General features: G+C 42.3%; 1 protein-coding gene across 7 annotated transcripts in view; it reads right to left on the bottom strand.

The window, feature by feature from the left end:
* Nucleotides 1-19,758, bottom strand: part of ATXN1 (ataxin 1) — a 440,770-nt gene that overhangs the window by 232,588 nt on the left and 188,424 nt on the right. The window lies entirely within an intron of this gene.

Raw genomic sequence — 19,758 nt, forward strand, 5'->3', positions numbered from 1 at the left:
CAGTTTTGTTTGTCACCTTTTTCCCCTTGGGTAGATTTCTTTTCACTTCCTTTCCCATAGCCAAAACAGGATGGGAGAGGAAATTCATCCAAAGGGAGGAAAACCCTGGTTGCCACCAGAACAGGAGTCTCCCCGCTGTCAGCATATGAGAAGATTCTCCCATTAACCTCAAATGTGTGGATGTTGGAATCAATTCAATTTTTTTGTTTAGCCTACTGGCTGGATGAAAAAAAAAAATAATTATATGTGGCCAGCTTAAAGCTCATTTCCATGTTTCCTGTTACTTCCTTACAGCAAAATACAATTAACATTGCTAGTGGCTATAGCCATCAGCAGTGATCATGTGCAAAAAATCCGACAGGCTGGTTGTACTGAAGCAGGTTTTTTTTTTACACTTTAATTTCAGCAATGTAATGAATGGGTTGCATTCATAACAGTTGTGATTACTATTGTGATGTTGTGATTGGTCCACAGCTATCACATGGTACAGGGTGCTGTGATTGGCCGAGGCACCATGTGAAAGCTGCTCAGCATCACAACACTAAGCACAATTGTTATGCATGAAACCCATACATAACACTTGTGTTTACAATGTGATCATGTAATCGCACAGCGATCACATGATACCCCGGCCACTCAAAGCGGCTGGGTACCAGGAGCCACAATCAGCAGTTTCTGCAGGACACAGCAGTCGCAGGAGTGGCGCACACTGCATGTCCCAGGGGGTGCGCCAGTGTGCATGTGCTAGGAGACGTACAGGTACATAGCCTGGCCTGTAACTGCCACCTGCTCGCAGTAAAACTACCGTGGGCAGGTGGTAAGTGGTTAAAAAAAGCTGTATTTTATTTTGTGTTGTAAACTACCTTTTACCACATTTTACTGTGCTTCACACATAATGCAGTGACTGCCATTTTCCTACACTGGATAAACACCAGTCACTGCTGAGGCACATAGAAAACAATTGGTTTCTGTGTGCCTCGTTCACACTGCAATGCAGCTCAGAGGTGCAGTGCAGTGAGCTGCCATAAAAATTCAGACAAGCAGCATTATACGGCAGTGCACAAGTAGGCACCACATGTCATCACATATAAAGTAAAAAAAAAAAAGAAGTAACCAATATTATGCGTTGAAATGCTCATCACATCACCCTCTTATTGCGGTTCAATGAAAGCTGACAGTTCAGGGGCAAATTAATTTGCCCCTTATCTGTTAGGAATTTACATATATTGATTCCTTGCTAGCTGCCTGATTACTTATTAACACAGACTGGGGGTGATTTACTAAAACTGGTGAACATAGATTCTGGCACAGCTTTGCATAGTAACCAATCAGCAACTAACTTCAGGTTGTTCAATTAAGCTTTGACGATAAAACCTAGAAGCTAGTTACTATGCACAGCTGCACCAGATTCTGCGTGCGCCAGTTTTAGTAAATCACCCCCTGTGTATTTTAATGTAATTTTTTTTCTGACAATTGCCCACACACTAAAACTGAGCGTTTAGCATGCGGGCAGTGTGAACAAGCCCTTGTTGCTCTTTAAAATAGCCACTAGTACACCTTAATTCACTACTAATGAAGCCATCTGAGGGGTATGATTGAAATATACTAATTTCTCTATTTTAGCATGTGTTCTGTGGCAGAGTAAGTCTTTTGTTGAGAAAAATACAATTCCTCCTGGGTGATTAATGTACATTGCATGGATTTTAGCAAACTTTGTTGCAGATTCCTTCCTGATTCTGCTCTGAACACCAACTTTGTACAGAAGACCTCCAGGTAGCCATATTGCATTGTATTTTACAGAAATTTACAACAGCTGCAGGTTGGAAAGAAAAGGTAATTTTTATTAATGTTACATTACAATATGGCTTGTGTAGCAACTGTATATGCTAAAATATTTTTTTTTATTTGCTAAATGTTTTCCCGCAAAGTATGCCAAGGTCAAGCGAAGTCATACCATACAGTTTTTGGAAGGTACAGATGTTATGGTATGAACTATAGGCAGCTATCTCCAGAAGACAGGTGATTATTACTTATTATGATCCACTCCCTTTCCTAAAGCTAGCTGGGCTACAACTACCTAGTTGATTTTTGACCGTACAGCTTTAACTTCCTGATCTAGAACATAAGTTCATGCGCAGCAATGGAAGTTCCTATATGTTCTCAAAGGATTGACTCTGCAAGACAGTAAGTACCAAGTTCAGGTACCACAGCAAAGCTGGGGCCCTTGCCGGCAAAGGCACATGCATAATGTTTTGGATTTATGTACGTTCTAGAGAATGGAAGGGCAGTGGATGTTGAAAGAAGGCTGATACTTGACCATTGATAGTACCTAAACCTAACTGTTCATCCACTTCCTGTTGACGAAATGCCAAAATCCATGCCACCAAGAGAAACTTGTTAGGACTCGCACCACAAAATTTAGGCTTTCCAGGTACAATGGCATATATTACAGATAGTAGAATTCCAAGCCTTAAGTGTCCATAAATAATCCATGATAGGGCAGTCACAGCTTAACGCACCTATGGCAGAGATCTTGCAGAGACTCACAGGATCTAAGACACCCAGCCTGTCACCCAGTTAGCATCAGATTGAATTTCCAGAAGATTGAGGGTCGGTTCACACATGGGCAACACGACTTTAGGGCGACTTTGTACCGCGACTTCAATGCGGCTTCAGCGCGACTTTAGCGCGACTTCAGCGCGACTTCGGCAAATTACGAGGCGACTTGAAGTCGCCTCCATGACAGGCGACTTCGCCTGTGGCCAATCACCTCTCTGGGAGGGAGGGGGGGAGGGAGGGGTTTTCCCTGCAAAGTCGCTCGACTTTACAGAGAGATCCGACTTGGAGGCGACTTCCATTGATTTCTATGGTACAGGTCGCCTACCAAGTCGGATCAAAGTAGTACAGGGAGTACGCTCTGAAGTCGGAGCGACTTCAGTAGTGTCTATTAAGACACTAGCGTTAACTCCCATTGAAAGTATTTCTGGGGCGACTTGGGGCGACTTGAGGGCGTACAAGTCGGATCCCAAGTCGCCCCAGTGTGAACCGACCCTGAGGGGAAAAAAAACAAACCTAGCAACAAAGTACTGTAAATAGGACTCCCAGCAGAGAGATAAGGTCCTTTGATGCTAGGCATAAAACTGGTTGAGTTTTGCCCCCAGCAGAGGGCACCCCCGGGCTATGCTTTTTGTTTTTGTGCCTTGCATCCTACTCCTGCAGCCTAAAGCCGCGTACACACGATCTGACTTTTCAACAGGAAATGTTAGATGTGAGCTTGTTGGAGGACAATCCGACCGTGTGTATGCTCCATGGGACAATTGTTGTCAGACTTTCCGCCAACAAATGTTGGCTAGCATGTTCTCAAATTTTCCGCCAACAAATGTGTGTTGTCGGACTTTCCGATCGTGTGTACACAAGTCCGTCGGACAAAAGTCAAAACTACAAACACGCATGCTCAGAAGCAGAAGGGGTCAGTCTTGTAAACTAGCGTTTGTAATAGAAAATTAACATTCGTGACGTGGCAAATTATGAAATCTGGAAATGCAGCGCACAATTCTCTTCTTCTTTAATGGGACAATAATGAAGCTGCTTTGCTGGTGATACTGATGGAGTTATTGCAAACTGATTTTCAAAGGCTTTTTTTTCTAGCGATATCAAGAATAATATTATTATGCTTTTTTTTTTTATTTGTGCAAGTTACCACAACACCATTATCCCGTAGTTTTTAAGAACAACGATACAACTATGTTGGTGTCCCTTGTCAATTATACATTGTATTTTTTAAAATGTAACTGCCTACTACCATACTGTCATTTGAAGTAAAACACATAGCCAAACATTATTCTCCACAATTTTTTTTATTGTGCATTAAAAAAATTTAAAAAATAAAAATTTAGGCATGCTAGAATTTAACCAAAAAGTGGATTCTATGCATCCAAAAATAAGGAAAATATACCAAAGCAAATCATTATTCAACAAAAAAAATAATGTCAAAGCAATAATTCCAAGGCCAATAATAAATAACACGCTATTTCCTCCGATTCCGCAACATGTCTGGTTGACGAACGGCTGTTCAGAGACAAACTGAAAAGCAAGAAATGAAAAGCGCGAATCAACACTCACCAAACTTCTACTAACATGAAATTAGCAGAAGGAGCCCAAAGGGTGGCGCAAAAGAGCTGAAAAACCACATAGTACATCACTACGTTCGTAATTGTTGGCCAACATTTGTGTGTATACGTATATATGCAAGACATGTTTGAGCCAACACCCTTCACACAAAATTCCACGGTTTTGTTGTTGGAAAGTCCGATCGTGTGTACAGGGCTTTATAGTCAGATCTTTAGGATCTCTGCTGTGTGCTTCAATGAGAAAAATATACTTTACCTTACACTCCTGATTTTGCCCACAGCACGTAGGCAGGGGCGACCTCATAAGTCTTCCTGAGAGCTCTGAGAAGAGTCTTCTCTCTGCATTAGCAGTGGCACCATAAAGGGGTTCACTATAATTTGTAATCTCCCATCTGCACAGAGAAATTTACCTGCATATAGCTGGTGAACATTATTATGTACATCTTGGTGGTAGGAAGAGAATTATGGGGCATCATTTACAATTTAAATAGGAAAAAGGCATTTGAAGAGATCTCTGGTCGTGACAAAATTTGACACCAAATTTGTATATATGTGGTTACAGCCGCATAGTATTTTGACTCTGTACAGTGAGCTGCAGAAATTTATCAAGTCATATATACAGGTATATATATTAACATATGTGCAATGGATGAAAATAGTAGTGGGAAATTATACTTTCTCCCACGTACGCTTTATGTATACTTTTATCCAGGATATAGATCCAATAGTATATAGTAGTTAGTTGTGTAGTGCTTACTCCCGTAGGAGCCACTGGATTTTCAGGCCTTCCCTTTGCACACAGCCAGGCAGCAGGATTTTGCAGCTTTCTTACAGACTCAAGAATCAGTCCAGGGTATTTTTGTTTTTTTTGTTTATTTAGGTGATAAACTTGGATGGGGAATGGGAAAGCATGGGATTCCCAGAACTGTAGAACTTGAATGAAATCTTCAGGACTTGCTAATCTCTCTGGTTGCTAGGCATTAACATCAGCAATGCTGTCCTCCCATAGGCTTGATGGCACAGCTAAACTGATAGCAAAAAAAATTCCAACTGATCAATGCAGGTGCTATTCCTTAGAGAACTGTTGATACACCTGGCTGTTCTGAACCCAAGCTAGAGGTGTAGGATGATTTTGATGGCTATGAACTAGCATTAAGCAGACCCCCTGGTTATGGACATGCAAAATATCGCACCTTACTCACTCAGTCCGTCTTTGGTGAATCCCGAGGTCCAAGAGGCTGCTGCACAGGCTTCCTGCTATACAGGCTCAGACCTTGACTGTTATACCCTGTACACACAGTCGGACATTGATCGGACATTCCGACAACAAAATCCTAGGATCTTTTCCGACGGATGTTGGCTCAAACTTGTCTTGCATACACACGGTCACACAAAGTTGTTGGAAAATCCGATCGTTCTGAACGCGGTGACGTAAAACACGTACATCGGGACTATAAACGGGGCAGTACCCAATAGCTTTCGTCTCTTAAGTTATTCTGAGCATGCGTGGCACTTTGCGCGTCAGAATTGTGTACACACGATCGGAATTTCCGACAACGGATTTTGTTGTCGGAAAATTTTATAGCAAGCTCTCAAACTTTGTGTATCAGAAATTCGGATGGAAAATGTGTGATGGAGCCTACACACGGTCGGAATTTCCGACAACAAGGTCCTATCACACATTTTCCATCGGAAAATCCAACCGTGTGTACAGGGCATAAGGGTTCACCTAAGTCCATCTGAGGCTGGAAAGGGTATAAGACTTCAACTGCTCCTTTTCTCTTCCACCTGCTCTCTCCTGTCCTTCCTTCTGCCCAGGGGCAAAGCCCCCACAGCACCGGGGTCCCCTCCAGGCAACAGGACCCTGGACTCTGCTCTCTCACTGCCAAACTCCTGAACATTTATGGCCTATTTCGCCACCTTCTGGGCCTTGTCTACTCAGAGATTGGTGGAGACTCCATACATATTAAAGTGATTGTAAAGTCTGTTTTTTTTTTCTATTAAAATAACAAACATGTCATACTTACCTGCACTGTGCAGTGGTTTTGCACAGAGCAGCCCAGATCCTCCTCTTCTCGGGTCCCTGGCTGGAGCTCCTGGCCCCTTCCTCCTGTTCCTCAGTTCAGACATGGAGCTGTGGTTCGGCTCTGCCCCCTCTCTCACCTGACTAGCTAACTGAGTTTGATTGACAGCAGCGGGAGCCAATGGCGCCGTTGCTGTGTCTCAGCCAATCAGAAGGGAGATTTCCGAATGGCTGAGGCACTTGTGGACATCGCTGGATAGAGAGGGGGCTCAGGTAAGTATTAGGGGGGCTGTTGCACACAGAAGGCTTTTTATCTTAAAGCAGAGTTCCAACTGGATGAATATCTTTATTTTAAAATGCTTATTAATAGCACTCACGTTTCTCTTTTCAATCGCCATTCGATTGCCGATTTAATAGAGCAAGATATATTTTATTCCTTGTTCTTGGCAATTTCCATCTTGCTTGTGGGCATGTGAAGCCCACAAGCACTATCTTCCGGGCTCTGGTGCAGCTGAGCGACCAGCATGCACCGCCCGTTCTCGCACATGCGCATTATGTACAGCGCAGCGCCATACACTTCTGACGTTGCCATCACAACGGGCGGCATCATCGGAAGTGCCCACCCCCGTTGTGATGGCAATGAAGCCCTCGCCGCTGTCCACTGTCTCCTGGGAAATTATGGCAAGCATCTCCCAGGAGCACTAGCGAGCATGGGCACCAAGGGAAATGACGTCAGGCGCCAGGGAGAGGAAGAGGCAGATACCAAAGCACCCCTTAGCAACATACATGAAAACATGAGTAAAAAATGTTTCACCGTACGGAGGTCCGCGGCCATCCCCTCGGATTACATTGAAGCCCCACGCATACGGACCTTTGACTTACCCTGGATATAGTTCCCATTGGAAGCTGACACTCATATATCTTTATGTAAGTGCGAATATGTGCTTTTTATATTGAAATAAACACTTGTACTTAGAGGCGCTTTCTCTTTGTTTTTTCATGATTGCTATGGAGAGCTGACTTCACTCAACAGGAAGCTGCCCTCAGTACTGTGTCTATCGAGATCGCCCTGGTTTCTATATCCATCTCCAATCACGGATTATCCATAGACCTTATAATAGACTTATATTATATATGTTTCCACCATATAACATTGGACTATTTTTTATACTATTGGACTTGAGCGCTGCTACATATTATACTTAAATGTACCTACTCTGTACACTGAGGGGGTTACAGATGTGTCACAGGCTTTTTTTTTTGTGAGACACAAAAAAGCTTGTGCTGCTACAGGATAAACTTCTTGTAAACCATTACTGGCAAATCACTGACCATTCCATATACAGTTTGTTATGATATGCAATACTGATGTGGGTAAAAAAAAAATCTGAAAGAGCCACACGTTCATTAACTCTGTGTAAGAAAGTGTTCTTTTGTACACCGTCTGTGAGGTTGTTTACATTCATGCCTGGTAACTACCACACACTACCTGGTACTACAGATTCTTCCTGTTAAGAGGCTGTTTTCTATCCTTGCTTAAAGAGGAAGTAAACCCTTAAAAAAAAAAAACACCCTGCAGGACAAAGGCAAATGAGCTAGTATGCATAGCATACTAGCTCATTATGAATTACTTACCTTAGATCGAAGCCCCCGAAGCGACCCTCGTTCACGTCCTCCGTCACTGCCATGATACCCGGAGTGACTTCCGGGTATTGCTGCTCCAGCGCTTTGACTGGCCGGAATAGCGATGACGTCACTCCGGCGCATGCTTGCCTTCACTAACGGCACGCTCAGTGCCCCTACGCCGTGCAGTAGACATTGGTGCCCGTTTTTAGGAAAATATCTCCTTATACGTGTAGGTTAAGGAGATATTTCTTGCACCTACAGGTAAGCCTTAATCTAGGCTTGCCTGTAGGTTAAAGTGGTCTGTAAGGGTTTACAACCACTTTAAGGGTCAGGTAACCCCTCAAGGCTATATATATATGGATATCTTACAGGAAGTGAAGGGAGCCAGCCACATGCTGAGCAAGCCAGAGGTGCTGCAGGCAGATTCTGTGCTGTATCCATCCAGGCTGAAAAGGGACAATAGGCAAGTGTTACTGCACTCAGTAGCTCACTGTTTGTTATATTACTGTCACTCCTGTGTGAGCACTTTTGTGTGGGAATCAGAGACATCTGTTAGAGGCTTCTCTGATTCACTGAAACTTTCTATTTGCATACTGCAATATATTTGGGCTATTCTAAAGTGTGTGGCAGCAAATCTTAATTCATTAGTTTGACAAGTGACTGGTTTGTGTTGAAGTGTATATATGCCACCTCATTATTTAAAGCAACAGTGTCCCTTTTTGGTCTGGGGGGGGGTATTCTAGCTAGTATTAACCTAGAGAATGGTAAACAGCTCAGGGTAGCGACAGGATAGGCTTAAGATGGCCATTTAGATTGTAGCATTGATAGGCTAGATAGGCCTGATTTGCCTTGCAGGTGGCGTGTTCCAGACTTCTTCGCCGTGTGTTTGTTTGTACAAGCGTCCCCAGGAACAAGCCGGATTATGTTACGCCTTGCAAGTCAACTCATCAGGGGCCCCTGCAACCAAACTGTGCCACAGTGCCTAATTGGAGGTATTGGTGTTAAACGGTTTTAGTTATATATCTGGATATATATATAAAGATTCATATATGTATATAAATATATATATGTATACACTATTCTTCTTAGACATATATAAAGTTACACTAATCACCTGCTGGTATGTCTGCATATCTTTACTCTTAGAAATCTATGCTGGGTATATTAGTACTACTGCTGACAGTTATTTTGGGTGAGTTACTAGTTATTGTTCTAGAAAGGGATCATCTCTACATACGCTGGAGCCCTGTTCTAGGTGGAGGCATTACCAATTATATATTCATGGTCCACTCTTCCTTTAGCGAAGGCTCTGGCTCATTAGGTTACCTGCAGGTTTACTCCATAGCCTGTAGGGAAAGGGCAACTGTATATGACCCCCACTATAACAGGGCTACATCTGTATGTTAGTACAGTAATACCTGGGATTGGAAGTAACGTGGTTAACAAGCGTTTCCCATTTTTACATCCTGACTTGGTTTGTGAGCGTTGTCTCGCAAAACTAGCAGGATTCAAGCCTTTGCGGTGTGCAGTACCGCATTTGGCCAGAGGTGCGGGGGGTGCCAGTGACAATCGGAGCCGCTCAGGTGAACTCGGATGGACTCGGAGCCACTCGGAAACACTCTCTTCCTGAGTGTTTCCCTGCCTCTCTGAGTGTTTCCAAATGCATCTAAGCGGCTCTGAGCGGTTTCCAAGTGTTTTCGAGTATCTCCGGCGCCCCCCCCCCCCCACTTCTGGCCACATGCGGTACTGAATTCCATAGAAGTCACAGTGGAACAAATTATCTGAGTTTCCATTGACTTCTATGGGGAAACTCGCTTTGATATACGAGTGCTTTGGATTGCGAGCATTCTTCTGGAACAAATTATGCTCGTAATCCAAGGTTCCACTGTAGTATAATATCTATTTATTACGTTACCTTCACATATTCAGTCACGTAAAACAAATTTGTTCATACTGCTGCCGACTAGTAAACTATAGATAATACAAGTAATCTTTATGGTCTGACATTATATAATATAACATGATCTTGTCTACATATGCATGGAATGCAATTTGTATAACAAAGACAGTTATATGTATAAATCAGCCTAACTGCCATAATCAAACTCCCCTCTTATAGCTGTCAAGCCTTGCTGTTATTGTTCCATTTTACCTGCAAAGTTTCTCTTCTCTTTAAAACTCTCAATTTGATGATGCAAAGCTGAATGCATCCAGTCATTACAGAAAGAAATCACTGATGTGACATTGCTCAGCACAGGAAAAATGTGACTAGTGTATGGAACGCTGCTTCCTACAGCAAACTTCACATTTGCTTTTCATTTGCTTTAAAGTGGATCTGCTATGCAAAACTGAAAACTCTTCCAGCGGATAAATCTCAATGTATAGCTTATTGTTATAGGTCTCATTAAAGAAAACATCAGCCATAACATTCAGTTGCTCCATCCTTATATATGAAATGACACTACCAACGCCATTGCCCTAAACATCGGGAGACTATTCAGAGCAAATCAACAGCCTGTGATGCATGCTGGGTAATTACTGCAGAAGCAACATTATCAGTGGCATATTGAAGATGTATGATGTAGAACTCATTTAGTAAATTATTGGATTTTTTTTTAATTAAAACACTGGGCTAAAGTTTTTTTAAGGTAAACTTTAAAAAAAAAAAAAAATCTGTGGCTGCAATACTCACCTTCAGTCCAGAGCTGTCCCTGCAGTACCAGTTCTCTGTGTCATAAAACTTGGGTGACTAAGGGCAGACAGGGAGTCATGGCGCTACTCCCTGAGGGGGGCGCCACCATGGCAGTCTGTACTCTCAGGCCCCTTTCACACATACAGACAGTTCCTTTGTTTTTCATCCATCCATTGACGGATGAAAAACGGACATCAATGCATTGCTATGGAAAAAACGGATGTAAATGGATGATCATTTAATCGATTTTATTTAATTTAGTGGCAGGCCCGAATGACAGCTCCTTCTCGGCGCTATGAAGTATAGGAAAAACAAGCAGGCAATTACATTTAAAAGCTGACAGTGACAATCAGCATTGGCAAGTGAGGGAACCTGTCTGTACAGACTGCTCCTTCACTGTGTATACTGCTCTTCTCCTCTCCTTGCACACACTGCCCCCCCCCCAAAGAGGACCTGTCACGTATCCGCTATCACATACTATTGGTCCCCTATGTGATAGCAATAAAATCATAAGTAACAAAAAAAACACATGAAAAGTAAAAAAAAATAAAAAATAAAATTGAGCCTCCCCACCCCCACATACATAGGCATACTAGAGCTGCATGATTAATCGTTAAAAAAAATCTCGATTCAACCCCCCTCTCGATCTTAACTGCCATTTCCCTGATTCTATGTAAAAAGTGCTGTCAAAAAAAGACATTCCTCAGTGCAGAGAGATAGAAAAGAGATACTATGGGGTTGATTTACTAAAGGCAAATAGACTGTGCACTTTGCAAAGTGCAGTTCCTCCAGAGCTTGTTAAATGAGCAGAAGCTCTGCTGGTTTCCATCATCCAATCATGTGCAAGCAAGAAAGCATTTTTTTTCATTTTCCTTGCTTGTGATTGGGTATTCTTTGCATAGTGATTTTTTACCTCATTTACTAAGCTCTGGAGCAACTGCACGTGCAGAGGGCAACTGCACTTTGCAAAGTGCACAGTCTATTTGCCTTTAGTAAATCAACCCCTATGTATTTCTCAGTTCTTTTAGATCAAAGGTGTGAACTTCGGTCTGTAAATGAGGTCAGTTTAACCACTTAAAGATGAACCCTTTTGCTGACACTTGTTGCTTACAAGTTAAAATCAGTATTTTTTGCTAGAAAATTACTTAGAACCCCCAAATATTATATATATATTTTTAGCAGAGACCCTAGAGAATAAAATGGCGCTTGTTGCAATATTTTATGTCACACTGTATTTGCGAAGTGGTCTTTCAAAGACAATTTTTTGGGGAAAAAATACACTTCCATGAATTAAAAAATAAAACTAAACAGTAAAGTTTGCCCAATTTTTTTGTATAATTTTTTGTATAATAAAGATGATGTTATGCCGCGAGAATCGTGATCTTTATTCTAAGCAAAATAATAGCGATTCTCATTTTATCCAGAATCGTGCAGCTCTAATGTAAACCAAAAATTTGACTCAAGTGGTTAAGTGGATGTAAAGAACTGATCTAAAAACTGATGAAAAACTGATGTAAACTGATCTGTTTTTTTTTTCTTTGAAAAAACATGACTGAACTGAAACAAACTGAAGGCATGTGTGAAAGGGGCCTTAGTGCACTGATGCAGAGTGGTGTTGCTGTTATGTCAGCGGTGTTCTCTAGGACTGCCAACTGTCAGAAGAAGACTGAGAAGAAAGAGGACCCAGGTTGCCATGAAAATGGCCAGAAGACAAAAAAAAAACAAGAATACTGCTAGGGGGTGGGGCACAGAACCCAGATCTGGGACTTTAACTGCTTCCCGACCACTTCACGCAGATATACTGCGGCAGAAGGGCACGTACAGGCAGAATCACGTACCTGTACGTTGCCCTTCAAGAAGTGGCTTGCGGGCGCGCGCGCACGCCGCGGGCTCCGTGAGTGTGATCACGGGTCCCGCGGGGATACCCGTGATCGTCTCACAGAGAGGAAGAATGGGGAGATGCTAACGTAAAGACATGACTCCAAAGACATGCTGGTAGGTTAATTGGATCCTGTCTAAATTGTCCCTAGTATGTATGAATGTGAGTTAGGGACCTTAGATTGTAAGCTCCTTGAGAGTAGGGACTGATGTGAATGTACAATGTATATGTAAAGCGATGTGTAAATTGACAGCGCTATATAAGTAACTGAAATAAATAAATAAAATGTAAACAAGCATTTCCCCGTTCTGCCTAATGACACTGATCACCGCTCCCTGTAATCGGGAGCGGTGATCAGTGTCGTGTCACACACAGCCCCTCCCCCCCACAGTTAGAATCACTCCCTAGGACACACTTAACCCCTACAGCGCCACCTAGTGGTTAACCCCTTCACTGCCAGTCACATTTACACAATAATCAATGCATTTTTAATTGCACTGATCGCTGTATAAATGTGAATGGTCCCAAAATCGAGCCAAAAGTGTGCGATGTGTCCGCCATAATAATGGCGGACACATGTCCGATAAAAATCGCTGATCGTCGCCATTACTAGTAAAAAAAAAAATATTATTAATAAAAATGCCATAAAACAATCCCCTATTTTGTAGACACTATAACTTTTGCGCAAACCGATCAATAAACGCTTATTGCGATTTTTTTTTACCAAAAATATGTAGAAGAATACGTATCGGCCTAAACTGAGGGAAAAAATCTTTTTTTATATATTTTTGGGGGATGTTTATTATAGCAAAAAGTAAAAAATAATGCATTTTTTTTAAATTGTTGCTATTTTTCTGTTTATAGCGCAAAAAATAAAAACTGCAGAGGTGATCAAATACCAACAAAAGAAAGCTCTATTTGTCAGCTAAAGCAACGCAGTGCCGAATCGCAAAAAGTGCTCTGGTCTTTGGCTAGCCAAATGGTCCGGGGCTGAAGTGGTTAACAAAGTGAATGCTAACTTTGAAAAGTGAATGATCTGAGCTCAGTAAATGATAGCAGAAGTGTGGGAATGTAAATAAATAGACATACCTACCTGCTGCAGCTTCAGTCCGATACTGAAAGCTGTCCCCCTCCAGCTCTAAGGCTGAGAACTGAGTAATCATTTGAGCGCTGATCACTCAGTCTTCACTTAGTCAGTCACCGCTGTCTGTTCTGCCACTTCAGCTCTCACAGGAGTGCCAGGTTGGGGAGGGGGGCACAAGTGGCTGACTCAGGCTTTCAGCGCTGAGAACCTGAACCAGCTGCCTGTAAGGCATCTGGGTGGATCCTGACATTATGCTCGGGATCCCTCCAGAGTCTGGAGCAGGTCTGTGACATCAGCCGACAGCAGAATTTAAGCTGCTGTTGGCTGATTCTGGCTCACAGGAGCAATGGCACTCTAGTTACCCATGGGAGAAGTATGGCCAGCTTTGGATGAGTACAGTTGTTTTTACGTTGAATTCACAATCATATAAAAGAATGTTTTTTGCACATGATTAGGTGACTGTAGTGAACATTGCTTCTCTATATTTACTAACATTAGGGAGCATTCACTTTGCAAAGTGAATTTGTATTAGAACAGAACAGTCTCTACTTCTTTGGTAAATCATCCATCAGGGCTGCTTACACTCCCATCCAAGCTCATACATATTTATATTTTCCTTGATTATAGCAAATTCATTCACATGAGCAATGAAAATAGACAGGTATCACAAGCTAAATTACAAACGTAATGTGCTGTTATGTGTAAGTGACAGGGAGGGCCATATTTAGAATTTCAACCACTGCAGGCATTTGTGAACTGTGCTGACTGCACCACATTTGTTCACACCTATGCAGTAAGATTATGAAGGAAAACAAATAAAAAATCAAGCCAAGACATGCCATTAAAGGCAGCATGCCCCACTTTGTATGTTCTATTCTCCTTAAAGAGGAACTCAAAAAGTCACAACGTTATTGTCTATGGAAAATGTAGAAATACTTATTTCAGTATCATAAAAAAAAAATAAGACATCTGTCTGAAATTCTTCCTGAAAATTGTCAGGGTACTTCCTGGTATGTTAGGGGTGGCCTAGGCACTCTTGTACGTCCAGCCTTATATCTGTATATGTGCAGTGTGAGATCTAAGGCGTTGTAGCCTTCCGCCTCAGGAGATTTAAAGTAAAATGCTCTTGTCACTACTGTGCTGCTTACTGTTCTCATTGCTGGGAACCCCGCTGACAGCTGATGACTTATCCGTTGTTAACCACTTCAGCCCCGGAAGATTTGGCTGCTGAATGACCGGCCATGTTTTGCGATTCGGCACTGCGTTGCTTTAACTGACAATTGCGTGGTCGTGAGACATTGTACCCAAACAAAATTGACGTCCTTTTTTTTCCACACATAGAGCTTTCTTTTGGTGGCATTTGATCACCTCTGCGGTTTTTATTTTTTGCGCTATAAACAAATAAACAGCGACAATTTTGAAAAAACACAATATTTTGTACTTTTTGCTATAATAAATATCCCCATTTTTTTTTAAAAAAAGCAAATTTTTTCTCAGTTTAGGCCATTTAGATATTGTTCTACATATTTTTGGGTAAAAAAAAATTGCAATCGCATATATTGATTGGTTTGTGTAAAAGTTATAGCGTGTACAAAATAGGGGATAGATTTATAGCATTTTTATTATTATTTTTTTTTACTAGTAATGGCAGCGATCTGTGATTTTTTTCTCGGGACTGCGACATTATGGCGGACACATCGGACACTTTTGACACATTTTTGGGACCATTGGCATTTATACAGCGATCAGTGCTAAAAAAAAGCACTGATTACTGTAAAAATGTCACTGGCAGGGAAGGGGTTAACACTAGGGGCAATCAAGGGGTTAACTGTGTTCCCTCGTGTGTATTTATAACTGTAGGGGGAGGGGACTGACCTAGAGGAAATGACAGATCATGGTTCCTAGCTAATACGCCACGATCTGTCTCTCCTCACAGAACAGAACAGGGATTTGTATGTTTACACACACACATCCCTGTTCTGCCTCTCGTGCACACGATCGTTTGTGACAGTGGTCATCACGACCGTCTGCCATGAGCATCGGCACCCCCGCAGTGCAGCGCGCACCTGCTATCCTGCTTAAAGGAGCTGACGTATAGCTACGACGTCTCGCGGGATCGTGCCGATCTGCCGCAGTATAATGACGGCGGCTGGTCAGCAAGCGGTTAAAGGTATTGTAAAGTCAAAAGGTTTTTTATCTTAATGCATTCTATGCATTAAGATAAAAAGCCTTCTGTGTGCAGTAGCCCCCCTCAGCCCACCTAATACTTACCTGAGGTCCCTCTCTGTGCAGCGATGTCCACTCATCCGAGATTCTCCCTCCTGAGTGGCTGAGACACAGCAGTGGCACCATTGGCTGCCGCTGCTGTCAATCAAAGTCAGCTAGCTAATCAGGAGAGAGAGGGGACAAGGCCATGGCGGGACTCCGTGTCTGAATGGACAGCTTGGGTGCCCCATAGCAAGCTGTTTGCTGTGGGGGCACTGAAGAGGGGGGAGGGGCCAGGATCACAGAAGAGGGACCCGAGAAGAGGAGGGCAGGGGCTTCTCGGTGCAAATCCACTGCAACAGGGCAGGTAAGTATGACATGTTTGTTGTTTTTATATGGAAAAAAAAACAGCCAGCTTGCCAACCTGCTCCTTCACAACGAGCTATTCGCTGGTTGTTAAGGACGCTGGCGGCCTTGCTCCTTAATGCTAATGCTACTAAATGTAGCTTACACACTGTGCTAAACACTGCTAAAACCTGGCAAAAAAAACGCTACAATATTAGCCTTTTTTATCAAGCGTTTTTTTTTTTTTTTTTTGCAGTTTTTAGCTTCTAGTGTGCATGAAGCCTAAGTACTTTAGCTGATGGACCATTCGTAGGCTTACTGACTGGACAAGAAAAAGATTTCCTGTCCTAGGGTGACAACTGTTCTCTATAAATACAGTACAGTGAGTAAGCATTGTCACCCTAGGAAAGTAAGGCTCGGTTCACACTGCCGCGACCTGAAAGTTGCGCGACTTACGGTGCAACTTTGCCAGGTGACTTCCTGGCGACTGGAGTACTACTTTGATAGAAATATAGAATATAAGTCGTATAGAAATCATTTTGAAGTAGTACAGGAACCTTTTCTAAAGCCGGAGTAACTTCAGTAGTGCTAATCAAGATGGCTTTCGTTGACTAACATTGGATTTCACATGTCACGCAACTTGGAGGTCTCACAAGTCTGATCCCAAGTCGCGGCAGTGTGAACCAAGCCTAAGTGTGTTACCGGCAGGGTCACCAGGTGAAAATAAAAGGGAAAAAAAGCCTGAAAAAATGTAATCACATACCAATGACCAGTTAGCTGAAGAATATTCCATTTTTATTTCTAAAATGTAGCTACACTTTAAAATGCTGGTCATAATCAAGCTAATTTTACGTAGTGAGAAGTGGGTAGTGAACAGAACAAGCTGAAGATAAATGCTGATTGGTTGCTATGCACAGCTACTCTAAATTCAGTCTACTCCAATTTTAGTAGATTTCCTCCGATGAGTTTGTGTATGATGAACAACACATCATGTTAGAGATTGTTCAGAAAGCATTAAAGCAGAACTAAGCCCATCGGTGTGTTGGTTTCCCAAAACAGTTAAATTGAAAGCATGCTGTCACATTTGCTTTTGCCCTCAACCAAACTGTCAAGCCATCACACGTTTAGTGTCATAACTGATCACATGTGTAGCACCCTGACAACTACAGATCAAACCTAGCTTAAGATGCCAGCTTCCATGGCTGTAAATGATAGGAAAGTTCAGTTCTGCTTTAAGGGTGCACTCACACGGGGAATGGTTGAACTGAACTAAGTCCAAGTTGGATTGTCCCCCCCTCCCCATACTCACATTGTGCTTTAAAGTAAATGTTCCCAAGTCACACTTATGTCATCCAGCCCACAGTAATCCCTGCCTCTGTGCTCAGTGATCTATGGAGATTTCTGTGCCCAGGCAGGGCCAGTGAACTGTTCCAGACCACAAGTGCTTCATACCAAGGACCACCTTTTCCAAGTGGTCCTGGGCATGATAAGCTTAACCGGTCCCAGGCACAGTTTAGCACACTACATAAACAAACCAGACCAAGGGGGTGAACCATGTATGGGCATGGTTAAAACTGCCAGTGTGAGCACACCCTTATTCACAGCACATGTTTTTCAGCATACAGAAAAGAGACAGAGAAAATTTTACACCGTGCTGCAAATTTTACAGATGAAGCTAGGAGGTAGATGCAGAAGAACTTCACTTCACATAATAAGACATGCCCTTTAAAAGTACAAACTTCATAAGAGAGACCAGAATGCTGCTTATGGTTGAGTGTAGGATGAATAGATAGTAGAAAGAGGTAATACGATTGTAGTACAGTGCAGCCATAATGCGTTTGATGTAAACCACCATCAGTGCTCTGACTCATGTACTGCAACCTTCATGTTGATGAACAACACTCACTTACTAGACAGGTCTCCCACACCTGCCCCACCACAAAACAGCCAGGCATTCTGGGTAATGGTACTTGGGGTGTTTATGCATGTTACTTCAAAATTAAATCGCAATGGCTTACAAACACAGCAAAATTCAGCAGCAAAATTTCTAAGTAGCTTCACTTTTTAAGCAAAAACCCTTTCATGTAGAACATCTGCAGACAGATGTTAAATGAAGGCTGTGCTGAGAGAAATATGGGGACTCTGACCTACTTCTGAAAATGCTACTTTCTTGTCTTTCTCTGAACTTAAAATGACACTAAACTCTGTTTAAAAAAAAAAAAATATATATATATATATTCAAGTATGTATTCTTAACTCAAAAATAAGTACCTTCTATGGCTCTCAGCCTCCTCTAATGCCCCGTACACATCTTCGGACTTTCCGTCGAAAAATGTTCGATGGGAGCTTGTTGTCGGAAATTCCGACTGTGTGTAGGCTCCATCGGACAGTTTTCATCGGAATTTCCGTCGCACAAAATTTGAGACCTGGTTCTCAAATTTTCCGACACCAAAATCCATTGTCGTAAATTCCGATCGTGTGTGCACAATTCTGACGCACAAAGTGCCACACATGCTCGGAATCTAGCAGAAGAGCAGCATTGGCTATTGAACTTCCTTTTTCTTGGCTCGTCCCACATGTTGTACGTCACTGCGTTCTTGATGTTCGGAATTTCCGACCAACTTTGTGTGACTGTGTGTATGCAAGACAAGTTTGAGCCAACATCCATCAGAAATAAATCCATGGATTTTGTTGTCGGAATGTCCGATCAATGTCCGATCGTGTGTACGGGGCATAAGGCTCCATTCACATTTGGTGTTTTTAGATCTCGGGCAGAATCACAGTGATTCTGCCCACAATCTCAAAGCGTACTGCAATTGCAAAATGCTTGTTCAGGTGCCATTCATTTTCAATGGCACCTAAAATGTTTTGCAGCGATTATCAGTAGATAAATCGCGCAGCATACCACAACCCACAAAGCCTGTTACCCAAAAAGGAGCAGGAGCTTCTTTTGGGTGACAAGCTTCAGGCATTGCGGTTTGCCATGATGTAACATGGCAAAACCGCACCGCGTTTAGATGCAGTTGAAAATGAATGGCACCCAAACATGCGTTTTGCGATTGCAGTGCGATTTGAGATTGCAGGCAGATTTGCAATGATTCTGCCTGAGATCCCAAAATGCCAAATGTGCCTAAAACTTCAATTTCTTTGCAGTAAGAAAAAATTTAATGAAAAATAATATACAGGGTCATTAAGTAGTGGAAGTATATGGATTATATTTGAACAATAAGGATATTGTTTAGTGTCACTTTAACACTTTTCTGAATCACTTTCCAGAAACAAGCATGCAAAGAGCAAAGTCAAGTTGGTTCAAGTCACCGACTCAGAAAGTATTTAAATCTTTGGATAACATGAGAGTCAGGCAGATCTCTTTTCCAGAAGAAGAGGTTGCTATTTTCTCAGTTTCTTAACTACTTCATTCCCAAAGCCTTTATCCATCTTTTATGGCCTGTATACACCAGGTGTACTGAATTAAAATTCATGGAGGTCTGCTTAGTAAAATCTTCTTCCAGCAGAGGTCCGAATCACATGTTTGTTATATGACTCAGATCCTTTACATCCCAGCACCCTCTTCCTAGGTGTTCCCATTTCTGCAGCTGGAAAACGCAGGCAAAATTGCACGTTCCTGACCCACAGAAGAACATGCCACACTTTAGCACATGAGTGCGCCAAACCACATGGTGGTGCAGCACCATGCAGCTTGATGCTGCGCAATTTGAAAAAAGGGCCAGGAACTTGTTTCCCTGCATTTCTCATGGGTAGTTCAGCCCATTA

This window comes from Aquarana catesbeiana, linkage group LG05, assembly GCF_042186555.1.
Source record: "Aquarana catesbeiana isolate 2022-GZ linkage group LG05, ASM4218655v1, whole genome shotgun sequence".
Classification (NCBI taxonomy): Eukaryota; Metazoa; Chordata; class Amphibia; order Anura; family Ranidae; genus Aquarana; species Aquarana catesbeiana.